Source organism: Ambystoma mexicanum, chromosome 2q (genome assembly GCF_040938575.1).
Source record: "Ambystoma mexicanum isolate Mex_15411 chromosome 2q, UKY_AmexF1_1, whole genome shotgun sequence".
NCBI classification, from domain to species: Eukaryota; Metazoa; Chordata; class Amphibia; order Caudata; family Ambystomatidae; genus Ambystoma; species Ambystoma mexicanum.
The window spans coordinates 1,228,282,047-1,228,298,586 of record NC_090924.1 but is presented as its reverse complement, the minus strand read 5'-3'; the positions used below and the strand labels follow the sequence as shown (position 1 = coordinate 1,228,298,586).

Here is a 16,540-nt window from a genome sequence, read left to right as displayed (position 1 = left end):
TCTACTCATTCAACAATAGAGGTAGTGCCACGCGTACTCAACATTACCCTATGTTTTCTCTTATCTACATTTGAACTTGTGAACTGGTCTCTCCATAGGTACAGTATGCAACATCTAAACTTTACATCATGCTTTGCTACTAACATATGTGTGTGCAGCACAGTCGCATCCGTGTCTCATTCATCAAACACGTATAATACATGTAGCAGCAGTACAAGTGCCAATATTACAATGTTCATTCAAATGCTCTAGATGTTTTGCCAAGGCTACGTGCACTACTGCTAGCCATGTGGAACCCGTTGTGTGATGAAATTTGACTCAGGAAATGGTCACACCACAGGTGGCACCAGTTGAAGTTTACTTCACAAAATAGACACATCATGTATTGCAGCAGTGATAGCTTCATATTATACCAGTGCAAAACGCCACTAGGACCCAACCACCAGAACAGTGATAACACGTAATATCCTACTTTCCTCAAATTGTCAACCATTTCACATCCTTAGACAGGCATCCAAACGATATATTTGACATCAGAAATGTTTATCATTTGAATTATATAAAATATTCAGTAAAAAACGTTGATAAAGGGACGTTATGGTTAAGTTGCGCTACTAAAAACCTATGAAATTCAGTAAAAAAACATTGTTAAAGGGACGTTATGGTTCCAAGTAAAACCGAAAAACACCTGGGATACCAAACCACCATCTTTTTAGCAAACCTACAGATCGCAATAACCTGCTACAACGTTTTAGCTTTCACCAACCGAGTCTCATTAAAAACCTTCCATATAGCCAAATGCTTAGAGTAAAGAGACTGGTAAGCGATCCAGAGGACTATGACACTGCCATCAGAGAAATGGGTAAGAAGTTTCTAGAAAGAGGTTACTCAGAGGAAGAAATAAATGCAGCACAATCACGGGTAGCTACCCAGAGCAGAGAAGACCTATTGAAAGTGAAGACTAAACAAGATGAGGTTCCACCACTCGTCTTTGTGTCTAAATATTCGTGACAGAGCAATCATATTAAGTCTATCATCAAAAAGCACTGGAACACACTACTATGTTATCAACGAGTAGAACATGTGTTCAAAGAAGTTGCCACATTCGCTTATGAGCGAAGTCAGAATCTTAAAGACAGGCTGGTTCAAACTAAACCAGCACTCAACAAGAGAATCACAGAAAGGATTGGGACTTCCCTTGTTTGAGCTGTAGTAACTGTGGATATATAATGAGAGGTGAATCAGTGAAGCACCCACATACGGGGGAGACAATTAGACTCAAGAGTTTTGCAACATGTGACTCTCATAACGTGATTTACGCTATAAAGTGCCCGTGTGGTTTATACTATGTGGGCCAGACCCTAAGGGTAGCTAAAACAAGATGGAATGAGCACAGGTCCTGTATAAGGAACAATAATCCCAATTCAGCAGTGGCCAGACATTGGCATGAAAGAAAACACAACTTAGCTGAGATCCGATTTGTGATTTTGGAGGTGGTAGAAAAAAGGGATATCCACGAGAATTTCCAGAAAAGGATGGACCAAAGAGAAAACTTCTGGATCGACCGCTTGAGTTCCTTGGCTCCCAGGGGGCTCAATGAAGAAATCAACTTTATGTGCTTTTTATAATGTTTGATTCATTGTAATGTTTGATGGGTGCTAGTCGCATAACATTGTTTTGGACATTTGTTACTTGTGAAGTTTACACAACTAGAACCCATGGGTGCCCTACCCGAATGTCTGTTTTGGCTTTAGTCTCAATTTTTTAATTTTTGGTGACCAACACTGAGCTACTGTGATTTTTGTACATATCATGCACAATTAATTATACAATATTTATTACCTTAAACTTCTTAAGTCTAGGTCTTATACTAAGGTACTAACAACCCTCAGCGATATTGGGCCGAGGGATCCCCAGCGTATTATGGATGTGTCATCCCATGCAGATGATATTCCTTTTAGAGCATTGGGAGGAGTCCCTTTTACACTCCTCAAGCTATCAGGTAAGCACAGGGTTATATTTTCATTCTACTTGTGCTCTTTTTTAACTTTAATTTCACGAACATTCTATTATTTTTGTTATTTCTGTTTCCTTACTGTTAACAGATGTGAAATGGAAGCATCACATGCACGCTCACAGAGCACATACATTTCTTGATCTTCAAGCAAACACATTTCTGAAAAAGGCGTCCGCTGACTCTGTGTCTTCATGGTGACATCCCCACCCCTGGGCTTGCGCCCGGGGGTGGGGAGCGAGGCGTACGTGCTCCAGTCGGAGCACGACGCCTTGTACGTCTCCATGGAGACAAATAAAAGGAAAGTGAATCCGACGCGAGCACGCTTTACAGTGGCTCACTCGACTCACACGACTCGCGAGTACAAGCTGAACGGTAAGAGTGGTTCGCATGATAGACCTCATGTGTAGACTCCATTGATACTATTAGTAGTGTGACATCTTATTTTTCTATTTTTATATACATCTGTATACACGCACGTATACAGGCAAGAATTTAACATAACTCAGGTAGGACATGCTAATTAATTCCATCTCTTTAGATAGAATATATCATACTGCTACCTAACTAAATAGTGCTTTTATTTTGTTTTCTTTCAACTATGCGCACGGTTGTTTTCTACACACAATATGGTATGTGTTTTTTTATTGATTCAATTGAAATGTTATGGTTTATTGTTGAATAATTACAAGATATGAATGTAATATCAGTTATGTGGTACTAATTCTGCCTTAATACCACCCTGAAGAAGGATTATCTGAAATGCATTGGCACTTGTGTATTATGGGCAACTAAAGATGGAAACTCAATTTTTGATTTTCAAGATCATGTCAATTTAAAGAAAACAACAGGAATGTGAATTAAACATATCCTGCTACAAAATATATACTTTTGAATTGATTTATTATACTTGGAATAGACTGTTATGCGTACTTTACATTTTATAAATTAGCAGCAACCTTATGGGGAAAACTGAGAAGCGCCATTCCTAACAAAGTAGAGTTACTTTGTTTTTGGATATTTCAAGTTTGGACTGGTCCTAGTGCTATGGGACCGTTATGGACTGGCAGCTCCAGGCAAAAGTATTTTGAGCATTTAATCTCACTCATCTAAAGAAGTTTACTACTAAAGGATTGAACACAAGTAGTGCCCTCCTCTCCATCTATATATTTTTGAATTAGCTTTCTACCTTATTGCAGAAAACAAATACAGTTACTGCACTACACATCTTGACAACAACCAAACTCCTTCACGTGCTATCACAAATAATTTGGAATTATTTCCACTACCAAAACCCCTACAACAACTCAATTTATGTGAGAGCATCATAATTCAAACAGTGCACCCCTTTCAAGCAATAATACGCCTTCAACCAAAAACAGCAAAATTACCTCACTCTGAATTAGTGAAAGGTATTTGTGGAAAAGTAGTGTATTTACCATTAGATCTAAAGCAAAATGTGCACACTCTAGGAGTGCAACGAGCAATCTTTAATTATCTTAGTAAATGGTGTACCTACAAAAGACAAAAAAAATTGGCAACAACTGGTAGATTTACATAAAGTTAGACAAGCCTTGCAATATCTAAAAGACAATAATGAATACTACAAAGAAATTAATATTGAAGAAAACTTGAAGGATACCACTGAAATAATTCAAGAGTCACAAGAAGCTGGTCAATTTGAGCTCCTAGATCCTGCTACAGTATCCAATACTTTAGACCATTATACAATTCATCCATTGCACTCTAATGACACCGTAGAAGATGCACTAGAAACGTACCAAATGCGACAAACAAAAGGATCACCAATCAGCATATGGGAAAAAAGTATAGAAGTACGTGCTTTTCCTCTACTCTTTCCTAATGGCAAAGGAGGAAGGTACAATGATAGACCTATTCAAATAACAGCATCAGAATACCGCTCGTTACGGATGTATCCTGAAGATCCCAGATTTAGACAAAATGTGGAATACATATTCCACCTACTCTTTGAAAGTGAACCAGCAACTTTATGTTACGGAGTTGCACACACATTAAAATCAGGATACCACTTTCATATTATGTCAACTTCACAATTATTACAAAAAGTGCAACAAAACGATGAGGTTTTACAATCAAATATTACAAATCTATTATCAAACATGCGTGGTACTAAAGAGTACTGGTTTCAACGTCATGGAGATGTACGTTGTATGATAAGAAACCTTGGCCCAACCACTTGGTTTGTTACATTAAGTTGTGCAGAATATGCATGGGAAGATTTACATGATTTCCTACGCATATCAAACAAAAACAAAACAAACATAGATATACTAACACCTGGAGAACTTTGTTCTCTAGATCCTGTTAATGTTTCAAGATATTTTCACCATCGCTTCATTGCTATGCTACACTTTATTTGTAATAAAACTGTTCCTCCCCTCGGAGAAGTGCAACACTTCTTTAGAAGAAAAGAATACCAAGCCAGAGGAGCATCACATATCCACAAGCTTTTATGGATTAAAGATGCTCCTAAATGTGGTCAAGACAATGACGCCACTGTGTTACAGTTTATTGAAAAATATGTCACTTGTGAAATTCCATCAGAAGCAACAAATAGTGCTCTTCATGCACAAATTTTACAATTTCAAATCACAAATGTGGCAAATATTGTCGTCGCAAATACAAAAACAAAGGGAAATAGTACACCAAATGCCGCTTTGGTTTCCCTAGACCGGTTACAAAAACAGGTCAAGTGAACAACTTCATGTCTTCAGTTAGACATAGTGTTAAAGGTAAATCACCCAAAAATACATATTACATAAAAAGAACAGAAGAAGAAAAATATTTCATTGATTACAATGCAATCATTGCCCACTTATGGAATGCAAACATAGATGTGCACTACATTGCAGACAATTCTACTGAAGTTGCACGATATGTTACAGCATACTTAACCAAAGCAGAAAAAACAGAGCTCCAAGACCTCTGGAATGACAAAACACTGCCTCAGAAATTATACAGCTTTGGCATAAAAATACTCTCCCATAGAGAATGTGGCTCCTATGAAGCAGCAGATCGTTTAACTGGTACTGCTTTGTATGGAAAATCTGAAAATATAGTATGGCTAAGTCTTGGTCCTTCTAAATCTAGAAAAAGAGTTCTAAAAATCATATGACGATATAGAAACAATAGCCAAACATGATCCCAACAGCCAAGACATTTTAAAAAACTATTTACTGGACACATACTACCCAAACAGAAGTACCACTATGGAAACCATGTGTCTATACCACATAGCCCAAAACTACACATACAAAAATAATATAAAACCTGATGAAAAAAAGGTAAATACAGAGTGTCAAATTGTGAAGGCAGCTTAGTAAAACTCACCAAACCAAATTTAATTAATCATATCAAATTGTCATTAAAGACTCCTCAACATAAAGAACTATATTACATGTCCCTGCTACAACTCTTTAAACCATGGAGTAAAGAAGAAGAAATACTACATAACTATGACTCCTATGAAGACGCTTTCAAAGCAAATGAAAGCACTATAACTGATGTAAACTTTACGCAGTACAAAACAATATTGCACAATGAACAGCAACACAAAGAAGAACTCCAGGCCCAACTAGATAAGGACACTCCTGACAGTAGTCAACCTTCTGTAACAGGAAGCCAAGAACCACTGGGAGAACCACTAATAACAAATGAGGCAGAATTAGCTATGACGGAAGTAGAAAACACCATGTGTCAGTATGAGGATAAAGAAGACTTAACTATACCACAATTATTAACTGATTACTAATCCTGCCAGTAGAACACCAAAACAAATTAGACTATTACAAACTTTCTACAGAAGCTGCAATGGAACTACGCAGAGTATTAAAATAAATGAAAATGCTACTAATAGATGAAGTGAGCATGGTCTCCAACCTAATGTTGGCTTTGATTCACCTCAGATTACAAGAAGTACTCAAAACAAACTACGAAGAGCTCTTTGGAGGAAAAACATTATTGTTTTCGGAGATCTTCTTCAATTGACACCAGTGAAACGTGAGCCTATTTTTAAAACCTTAGGACACAAACTCTGCCATAAAACTGTTGGCAGCATTGGAAATGTCACCCTTTGGCAACATTTCCAATACAGAGAATTAACAGAAAACATGCGGCAATCTGCAGATCTCACTTATGCTAAACATCTTAAAAGGTATTAGAGTTGGTATATTATCTCAAGAAGCACAAGCAATATCGAAAACGCAGCACATTCATGCACTTTATGGTGATAATGCATGTGCTACGGATGTTATGGAACAATTAGCCCACAAAAATGTCAATTGTATAGCCTTAATGCCAACTCTTGCAAGCTGTTTCAAATTCAATGAAACAATGTTAAAAAAAGAAATGCAACCAATAATTGAAATTAGCGCCACAGACAAACTAGACATACATAGGGCCTCATTACGACCCTGGCGGTAAGGGGTTAACGCCAGCGTTAGCTGCGCCGACCCCTTACCGCCAATTACGAGGTCCCTTAGCGCCATGGCGCTTTTAACAACTGCTTTTTGCAGGCGTTAAAATCCATGGCGCTAAGGGACCATGGTGCTAATTACACCACCGTAATTTACGGTGGCGTAATTAGCGCCTTCCCCACTCCCATTATGCCCTATGGGGCAAAAATGGGAATGGGGAAGGGTAAATGGGGATTGGGGACTTACCGCCCCGCCTAGGTCGGAATGGGGCGGTAAGTCCGCCAACCACCATGGCGTAAACGTAGTTTACGCCATGGTGGTAAAGTCACGGCCCAGGCGGTAACTTACCGCCTGGGTCGTAATGAGGCCCATAGTATGACACTACCCATGTGTGAACAAGCCAAAGCGAGACTAAATAGTTTAGAAAATTCAATCTCCAACAGAGCCGGATTGGAAAAAATATTAAAATTATCCTTAAATTGCAGAGTAATGCTTAAACGCAACCTTGACGTGGATCAAGGACCAGTTAATGGAGCACTGGGTACAGTTGTTGGCTTTCAAACATACCCACGTGACAACAAAATTCAGTTTGTCAATATTCTCTTTGACAAACTTTCAGAAGTGAAAAGGATAGGATGTTCAACAGCTCGATTCCTTCTGTTCAAAGACATGTATGTACGCAGACAACAATTTTCTCTAACTCTTGCGTACGCAGTCACCATTCATAAATCACAAGGTCTTACCCTAGACAAAGCATTGATAGACATTGGTAACACAGTCTTTAAAGAAGGCATGAGCTACGTAGCACTATCACGCTTACGTATACTTGGCGGTCTATTTCTAATCAACTTTGATGCAAGTAAAGTAAATGATGTTATTCCTTGCATTTTAGAATACAATAGACTTCGTTCGCTATACACCCCGTATCTAAAAACATATCCTGTTCCACAAAAAGTAAAATGCTCCAAAAGAAAACTAAATCAAACAGAAATGCAACAGGATGTAACTGCAAATCCTCCAAAGAGAATAAAACAACGAATACTTCATCAAGTACCACAAACAAAAAAGAAACTATTCGGGAAAGTAAACCAGGTACTTCTTCAAAAAAGGAAGACAAACTCAAAAATAAGCACTCAGATACAGAACTACCTGGTCCATTTAAACTTTCAAATGTAATTGGTGTAAGTTGCTACGCAAATGTAGCAATGAATATTCTATTTCAATTACCACCAATTGTTGACAACATTTACTTACAGAGTACAGACCAATTGTGTTTGCAAATGTTAGTACTTCATAGAAACGCAACAAACAATCCTGACAACATGTATAGTGTTTATGGAATAAGACAACAATTGGACTACTGTGCTGGAATGGTGAAATTCACTATAAACTCACAGGAAGATCCACAAGAATTTCTAATGTACATACTACAAGTACTGGAAAAAAAAAACATACCTATAAATGAAATCTTCCAGATTTCATACATGTGGAAACATACATGCACTCTCTGCAACAATGTGACACAAGAACAAATCCCCAATGAGCGCTTTGTGTATGTATCAATACCTAATTGTGAATCCGTTCCATTTCAGCAACTTGTACAAAATGCAAACCATGGTAGATTGTGTACTACCTGCAATTCGGATAATTGCTCCACCTTGCTAATACAAACACATAGTAAATACGTAATACTAATGCTTCTACGTTACAATGCAGATGGTACCAAAAACAACTGCAAGCTGACTGGATTTACACATGGTCAAGTATCACTTGGTAAGAAAACCTTCACAACAATAGATATAATCTACCACACAGGAGCTACAACCAATGCAGGTCACTATACTGCATATATTTTATAAAAATGTGGATGGTTCGAATGTAATGATAGTACTATTACTCTAAAGCAGAGATTACCTGCACATCTTAATAATGCTTATTTATTCTTCTTAAAACCAAAATGTATTAACTAAACTGTACTTAAACATTAACTAAACTTATATTAAAAAAAATATAAAATGTTACAATATGCCAACAGCTATATAACTGCCCCAAGATTCGACAACAACTAAACAGATAAATGAATACTACTAAATTATATCTAAAAATAGATAGTTAGAATACGCCAACTGGTATCTAACTGCCCCAAGATTGTACAACAACTAAATAGATAAATGAATACCACTAAATTATATAAAAAAAAATAGACAGTTAGAATATGCCAACTGGTATCTAACTGCCCCAAAATTTTACAATATCCAAACAGATAAATCAATACCACTACATTATTAAAAAAAATAGACTGTTAGAATATGCCAACAGGTATCTAACTGCCCCAAGATTCTACAACAACTAAAAAGATAAATGAATACCACTAAAGTTAGAATACGCCAACTGGTATCTAACTACCCCAAGATTTTCAATAACCAAACAGATAAATCAATACCACTACATTATAACAAAAATAGACAGTTAGAAAACACCAACTAGTATCTAACTGCCCCAAGATTTTACAATATCCAAACAGATAAATCAATACCACTTCATTATAACAAAAAATAGACTGTTAGAATATATCAACAGGTATATAACTGCTCCAAAAATCTGCAACAAGCCAATATGTAGAGCATTAGCCAGAAACAACAAGTGAACACTGAAAACAAACACACAAATAGACTGTAGCATAACAAAAAAGTTTTTTTTTTAATCCAACATGGATTTTATTTTCTCCCACAGACCCAATGATTTTAGCAACAAACACAGAAACTGAGCAAATTGCACAGTACACTGGTTTGTAATCTACTAAATATGAGGGTAAAAAAAAATGTGATTATTCGATTTTATAAGTCGTTACAAAATACCAATACTAACATGATTTTTTCTTTTATCACAGAAATGAACAAGAAATACATGTACTCCAGTTACTAAACCAAACAGTAAATATATTATAATAAGTACAACCATCACAGCAAATCACACCCATAGTGACTTATAACTTTGGTGCTTATAAATTTGGTCTTGTCCATGCACCCAAGACTATAGGCCCTGCCCACAACAACCACAGCATATCACACCCATAGTGACTTATAACTTTGTTGCTTAATAATGTGTTCTTGGATCCCAAAGTTATAAGCCACTATGGGTGTGATATGCTGCGGTGGTTGTGGCCATGGCATAGAGACTTGCCTGCGAACAAAACGGACAGGCTTACCGTCCTCAGGACACACCCATTTTGTTTATTTTTGAACATTTCAGGACACTGCGTGTGTTCTTAGAACAGTTTCAACTTGCATACGAACCATACATACAGGCGTAGTGTCCTCAGGACACCCCATTTCGTTTATTTAGAACATTTCAGGACAACTGTGTTGATCGCGGACAAAGTGAACACAACAGGGGGGTCTACCACCTAAATAAATACAACATTTAACCCATCTCTTACTCCCCCAGCCTCCCCAAACAGTTTTACACACCAACACACTCTACTAAATAGTATTTTTCCATCAAGTTTCACTGCGCTGTCCGCGGACGTCCGCAAATCCAAGATGGCGGGTTTTCCTGAAAATCTGACGCGCTTCACGCTCTTCACCGTCCAATCAGCTAACACGTTGCCTGTCTGCGGACATGACGCAAGCCGGTTGGCCAATCAGGACACTGTCCGCGGAGCGAACAGGGAAGTGTGTCCGCGGACCGAACATAGATATCACTCATTTTTTGTGACCTACTTTTTGGTAATTTAAAAAAAAAACTACTGGACGGTTTTTCACCAAATTTGCAAAAGCACACCTTCGGGACCAAGCCACTGCTCATGGTCCAAATTTGGTGAAAATCTGTCCAGCGGTTTGGGCTGTAGGCGTGAGCAAATTTTTTCCCCCATTCAGTCTATGGGAACAAAAGAAGTTTTGGGACCCCCTTATAACTTTGCCCCCCCTGGACCAAACCTCATCAAATTTTGCAAAATTCAAAGTGACCCATATACTTTTTTTGCAAAGTTTGGTGAGGATTCGTCCAGGGAGAGCGAAGTTATAAGCCACCCAAAAAGGGCTCTTCCTATAGAAACAGCAACTTAACCATAACTACACAGCCACTACAGTGGCTGTGTAATGAAGCATTGGGTGGAGGATGAGCACAGGGGGACGTTGATAAGAGCAGCATTTATTGGCGCTGTGAGCCTCCTCTAAAAAAAACTTTAATTCAGTACTTTTTAGTGTAATCCTTTTCCAGATTTCAAGCTATATTGTCTACAAGAGTGTGGTTCTGCTCATATGAGAAAAATCTGACAATGGGGAGATTTGAGCACCTTGGCTGGTGACACGACTGCCAACACGTTTAGACCCACACAGCCTGACAGTAAATCTTTACAGCACTGTTCGAAGCCCTGTGTCTTTGCACGTCGTGTATGTTGTTTGAAGCACACTGCTTCCTCCCAGAATCAATCCTCCAGTGGCCAGAACCTAGGCAGACTGGGTGCTGTGAGAAGTTCTGAGAAAGCTAATGAACGAAAGCCATGCTGTGGTTCATTGGGCCGGACTGTGGGCATTTTAGGCCTCTAATATCAGAGTTGTAACATTTAGGCTATAGATGGCAACACTGCCTCACTGTATGAATGTGGGTGCCTCCTATGCTTATATCATCAAAGTAGTACTCCTTTTGATAGCAGCTGCATATTCCTTACATAGTGTCATGAGGATGGCTCGGTTCCAGCTCATCTGCCAACTCCATACTTCTTCCTGAAATAGTGTGGAATGGTATATTTTGATGGTTATTAAACTACATGTTTTTTTGTGCTATAGTACATTCCTAAAAACAGGTTTTACCAACAGTTAATCACTCACATCTGAGGCCTTCAGTGGGCAAATAAATGGGTGCACCTACCAAAGGGACAGGATCTCTCAATAGTGATGTCAGAGTATATGCCTGTATTCCAGGCTGCATTCCTGGTGAGCTAGCACACGATTTGAACTATAGACACTCTGATACACTCAGTGAAGCCATTGACCCTATAATTGCGTGCAGTCTTGGTTACCCAGAAGTGCCAGCATAAAACAATGGGTGCCCGTCCAATGAGGAGCATATGAGGTGGAAACAAAGTACTGTGGTCAGTGTGGTGACTTCATGGTGCCTGCTCAGACTCCCTTCATCATGAGGCTATTGCTTGTGTTGGGAAGGTGGCTGTCTAGTTAGCATCTTCCCGGCTGCCACTGTGGAGCAAGAGACATGCTTCATAATAAAGATGTTTCTGTAATAATAACAGCTCATAGAGAAAGGGAGTTTGACCTCCATCTCGTTCCAAGCATACCACTGATCCTTCTATCTCAATGTAAAACTTAGCATGCCAGAATTGCATTATGATCCTCACAATTCAAACAATGTCCCAAATCAAGGGCAATATCAATGCCATCCAGGAATGAAAAATTATATTCTGAGATTGGAAGCCATGATCACAGTATAGCAGGACTGTTAATTCGAGACTTCAGGGTTTGTGAACAGGAAAACAACATTGCCACACATGGGTCAAAGGTTGAGTTGATTGAGAATAAGTAGGCCCACCAACCTCTGAATAGATGCTCTACCAGAGGGCAAAGAAAAAAGACATGACTACATTTAAGTACATTTTTGGAAAATATTTTCCCCCAATTACTAGCTCTCTCGATTTATCCGTAAATTAAACTCATCTGAAACTTATCTGGAAATTAAACATGCATACTGGTGATGTCAGCCAAAGCCAAATCAGAAGCCTGGAGACGTTATTATACATCTATTGTTCTATTCACTATTCCTCAGGGCTGCCAGATCACCATGAAACCTGAACTGCCAAAACGGTAGCAAAAAGAAAAAGGTGCCTATTCATGTTACCTATACTATGCACCTTCGATTTTAATTATGCTCTCCTGAGCCCAGCACACATGGTGATCACCACATAGACAAGGAGAAGGCCTTGAGAATCTGCATATTCTGCAGGCATTTGTAATGTAGGGAATCTGAACCAAATGAATACAGTAGCCACAATGGACTCATGCTATGTGCACACCTCCAAAGGGGATAGAAGATGAGTGACAACCCCAGATTCTGAATGGAAGATTTAGTTATGAAGTGACTAATATTATTAGACCTCCCATGTGTGCTGATGTGTAGCAGTGTTATTGGATTGAACTATTACATTTGTTGAAAAAAGAACCTGCTTATGTTGCAGGTAGCAGGTCTATTGCTATCCAGTGCTGGTTGGCCCTTAAAGGTGTTAGTTGGGAGCCATATTCGTATTCCCAATTCTCCTTTGTGACATCCATTCTGTCTGCTTAGTGTAATGTTCAGACCAGTGCTGTTAGGAGATGTGCAACACACCTTTCATATGGCGTTATGTTGGGTGTGAACTGGAATTGCCTACTAAACCTATCAAGAATGTCTTACTCCCTATTTAGTCAAATCTAATTGTGTTTGCTGCAAACTAAAATGGGCTTTATGAACCCTAATGCCTTGGAATGTACAGTGGACAACCAATTCAGTTAAGCACCTTAAAGTTCTACCAGCGCTGAAGAGGGAAAGGTGCAACATAGCAATGTTGCATGAAACACACCTCTATCTCAAGTAAATCCCTCAAATTGCAGAGTGAATAAGTGTCCTGTGTTCATGCTCCGACAGTTGAGTGGAAAAAGGTTGTTTCAATACTTTTGCGTTAATCCCTATGCGTAAAGCTATTACACAATGAGGTCGATTTCAAGGGTGAATGGGTCCTTCTGCAAATGTAAATTGAAGATCAAAACATTTTTCTGGTTAGTGATCTAAGTTTCTGGATTGACACGCAGTAGAGTTTACTCATGTATGCTGGAGACCACCTTACTATAGCAGGAGATGTAAAGCTCATCTGAGGTCGCCACTTTGCCAAGAAAGTCTATAACAACATGTGCTAACTCTAAAAGTATAAAACTGCCCCACTCAATGTTGCACATAAAACCTGCTTGACTGACACCTGCTGATTACTGCACCCCAAAGGCCTCACTCTACACTAACCCACAGTACACGAACACCCATCGATTACATTCTGGTTGCATTCAGTCCAAGCTGCCATGGATCGCAGTATTATTCCAGATTATTCTGATGGATGGATGGTTTTGGATCTAGGTATGCCTCCCATGAGGTTTAGGGGATGGAGGATGCATATCACAATTTTCACAGACAAGTCTATTAATATATCAATAATTTCACATGATGCATCTTCCTTCAGTAACTATCACTCTGTCGAAATAACACTGGTAGGTAATTTGGATGACTATGAGGTGTCCCTTAAAGAGCAGTTGATTTTCGTAAGGGCACATTCAAAGAAGGAGAAACAGATTGTGATCTCAACACTAAAATCAAGTATTCAGCTACTGGATAAAGTTAATTCAGCAACTTCAGATCAAGAGGACCTGATAAAGGCTGAGTGTGAACTTGCCTTCTTGACAAGCCATGCCGCCATCCCATCATGAAAACATTTGCTAAATAGCACCAAGGACTTTATAAACGAGGTACACTTCTAGCGGTATACATAAAGACTAAACAGGGGACGATAGAGTAGTGACCATTGCTGATGGCCAAGGCAGAATGCTCACTACAGGCACAGGCATGGCTTTAAAGTTTTGCGTCCTTCTGTAGAACCTTTAACTGTTAGGAATGAATCCCCACTGAAGATCAAATGAGTACCTCCCTAGATAAACTACCCTCCTCCAAAATCCCATAAAGGTAAATGTGAGCAACGTGAGGGACAAATCGCTTGTGCCAAAATGTCTACAGCAATAAAAGCACCTGCCAATGCTAAGACAACTGAGCCAGATGGGCATCCTGCCCAGTTCTATAAGGCCTTCTTTTACATGTTAATTTCTCATTTTATGTAAATGTTCAATTTAGGTTTACACAATAAAAGTAAATGTGGCTTCTTCTCTGAGGCTTAAATATTTTTTCGAAGCATGGTAAAGATATCACACAAGCTAAAATAACTTTCCAATCTCACTTGTGAATTATTCATGCAAAATAACACCCAAAATACATGTGACTAGAATGACCATGTTGCCACTCTTTATCACAGCAGACCAGACTAGGTGCATCAATGGACATTTGGCTGCAAATTACACCTAGCAGATTTGTAACATCAACCATCGGGAAAACCATGCTGAGTATCCAATGGCTGTGGTAGTGGGTAGGCCTCGAAGCATATATGGTTGTGCTGATTAAAAAAACACACTTTATTCAACCTGCTTATTCACCTTGGATATCAATGAAAATGTATTGGAGGCTTATGACCTGAAGTTTAACACCGGATTGGGACGAACCTTTTCCTATTCCTGGAACCAATATTGATGAGAACCTGGAAAGAGTCCCTGATTAAGAATATATGAGCAGGTTTTTCCACTGTCAAAGCCTCGGTATAGGCAAACGATAAGTTGGTTTATAATATTGAGCACATTTTATATATTGCAGCCCACATCTCAATACTCCCTGAATATGGATCCTTCGTGGGCTACAAAGCTATGGACATCTAACTTCAGATAATAAACTAGAGACGCTGAAAGCATACTTTGACAATGATCCCCCATCTTCTTTTCTTTGTGGGGCCAGGTAGAAACAATCAACATGGTCTGAGTACCCAAAGCCCTACACTTCCTGGCAAACGTACCCATATCTTAGGACAGTTTTTTCTACAAAAGGTTAGCCACAAAAATCTCTAAAGGAATAAGTAAGTGGGTGATGTTATCAGAAGATGCTCACGCTAAGACAAACATTGCACTGACTGAAACGTTACGAGGTCATGGCACCCCTTCCCTCCACATGGTTTAATTTGAAACAAGCCCAAACTGAACCTTTTCCAGTTGAAGTGCTGCTATTCATTTATTTGTTATTTTTGTATAAGCGCAAACTGCGAATTAGGTAAATTCATAGCACTCTATGTGCCGATATATGGAATAAATTGCACAGGAAATCAGGACTTTGAGTGCCAAACAGTGTGCAAAACCCCCTTTGTCGATTCATGGAATCGACTGCGTGGGAATGTTCTGTACTTTGCAAGGACTTCATGCAGGCTCTACACGTCTCTGCGAGCGGCCGAGTGCCTCATGCGAGACACCACACAGAGCATGGGCGTGGCCTGTGCAGAGACCAGAGTAGTGGGCAGAACATGCAAAATGAGGAAGAACAAGGGAAAATGTGGGCGATACGAGGTATGGCCCGCAGGCAGTTCATTGCACAACCACAAATGCGCACAACCACGCGTATATATGGATCTGTACGCCCAACCTCTCATCAGGGAAATGCCCACACAAAGCTCTCAATGCATCCACCACCCAGAAGGCAGGCATACAGACACTCGAACTGTCTGTATTCCTTTAATATGTCCTGGCCAGACAACAGGACATATGCGCCAAAAGACGCCAGTGTACCTATGCTCTGTGGATTAAAGGTATACAGACAGATCGAGTAGATGACGTTCAGCTGTGACGGCCATCACATAAACCAAGAGGAGCCAGATCGAGAAATGGGTAGCGACCCAGCGGAGAGGTAAAATCTTAGAGCAAGGCGATACAAATGGCACCGACATCCCGCCCAACTATATAAGCAGCATATTGGTGCGGTGCGAAGAGGCGAGAACCCTATGAAGCAAGGTTCAGACCAGAGAGACAAGCAGAAACAGTTCCAATCATAAGGAAATTATTGAGAGGAGAGACCCTAGAAAAAAAGTGACGTGGACCTCTCTTTTGAAAAGTTGTCAGCCGGACCGTTATGTAGAAGGCGGACTTGGAAGCTAGAAGTTGAGCTACATGCAAAATGACAAGTCGTTGTTCTATTGAGAAGAAAAGGCATATTTGCTGTGTTGAACATATGACAATCTGTACAAACTCGTTAGCAAAGAGTGGAAAGAAATATTAGTGTACCCCTGAAGAAACTCCAGGAAAATTGATCTTAAATGTGTGAGTAAGGAGTGAAACATGTTGGGTTATGAATGAAGATTGAGAGAGAATGTGGACATTTGAGTTGTGAATATTACATTTTAATGAGAAAATGTAAGGATATTAATAAATAAGGCTAATATCCTATGCACACT

The 16,540-nt window shown here is 39.3% G+C and overlaps 1 protein-coding gene across 1 annotated transcript in view; it reads left to right on the top strand.

Moving 5' to 3' along the window:
• Positions 1–16,540, top strand: part of C2QH7orf78 (chromosome 2q C7orf78 homolog) — a 280,749-nt gene that overhangs the window by 179,506 nt on the left and 84,703 nt on the right. The gene's annotated exons all lie outside the window — the stretch shown is intronic.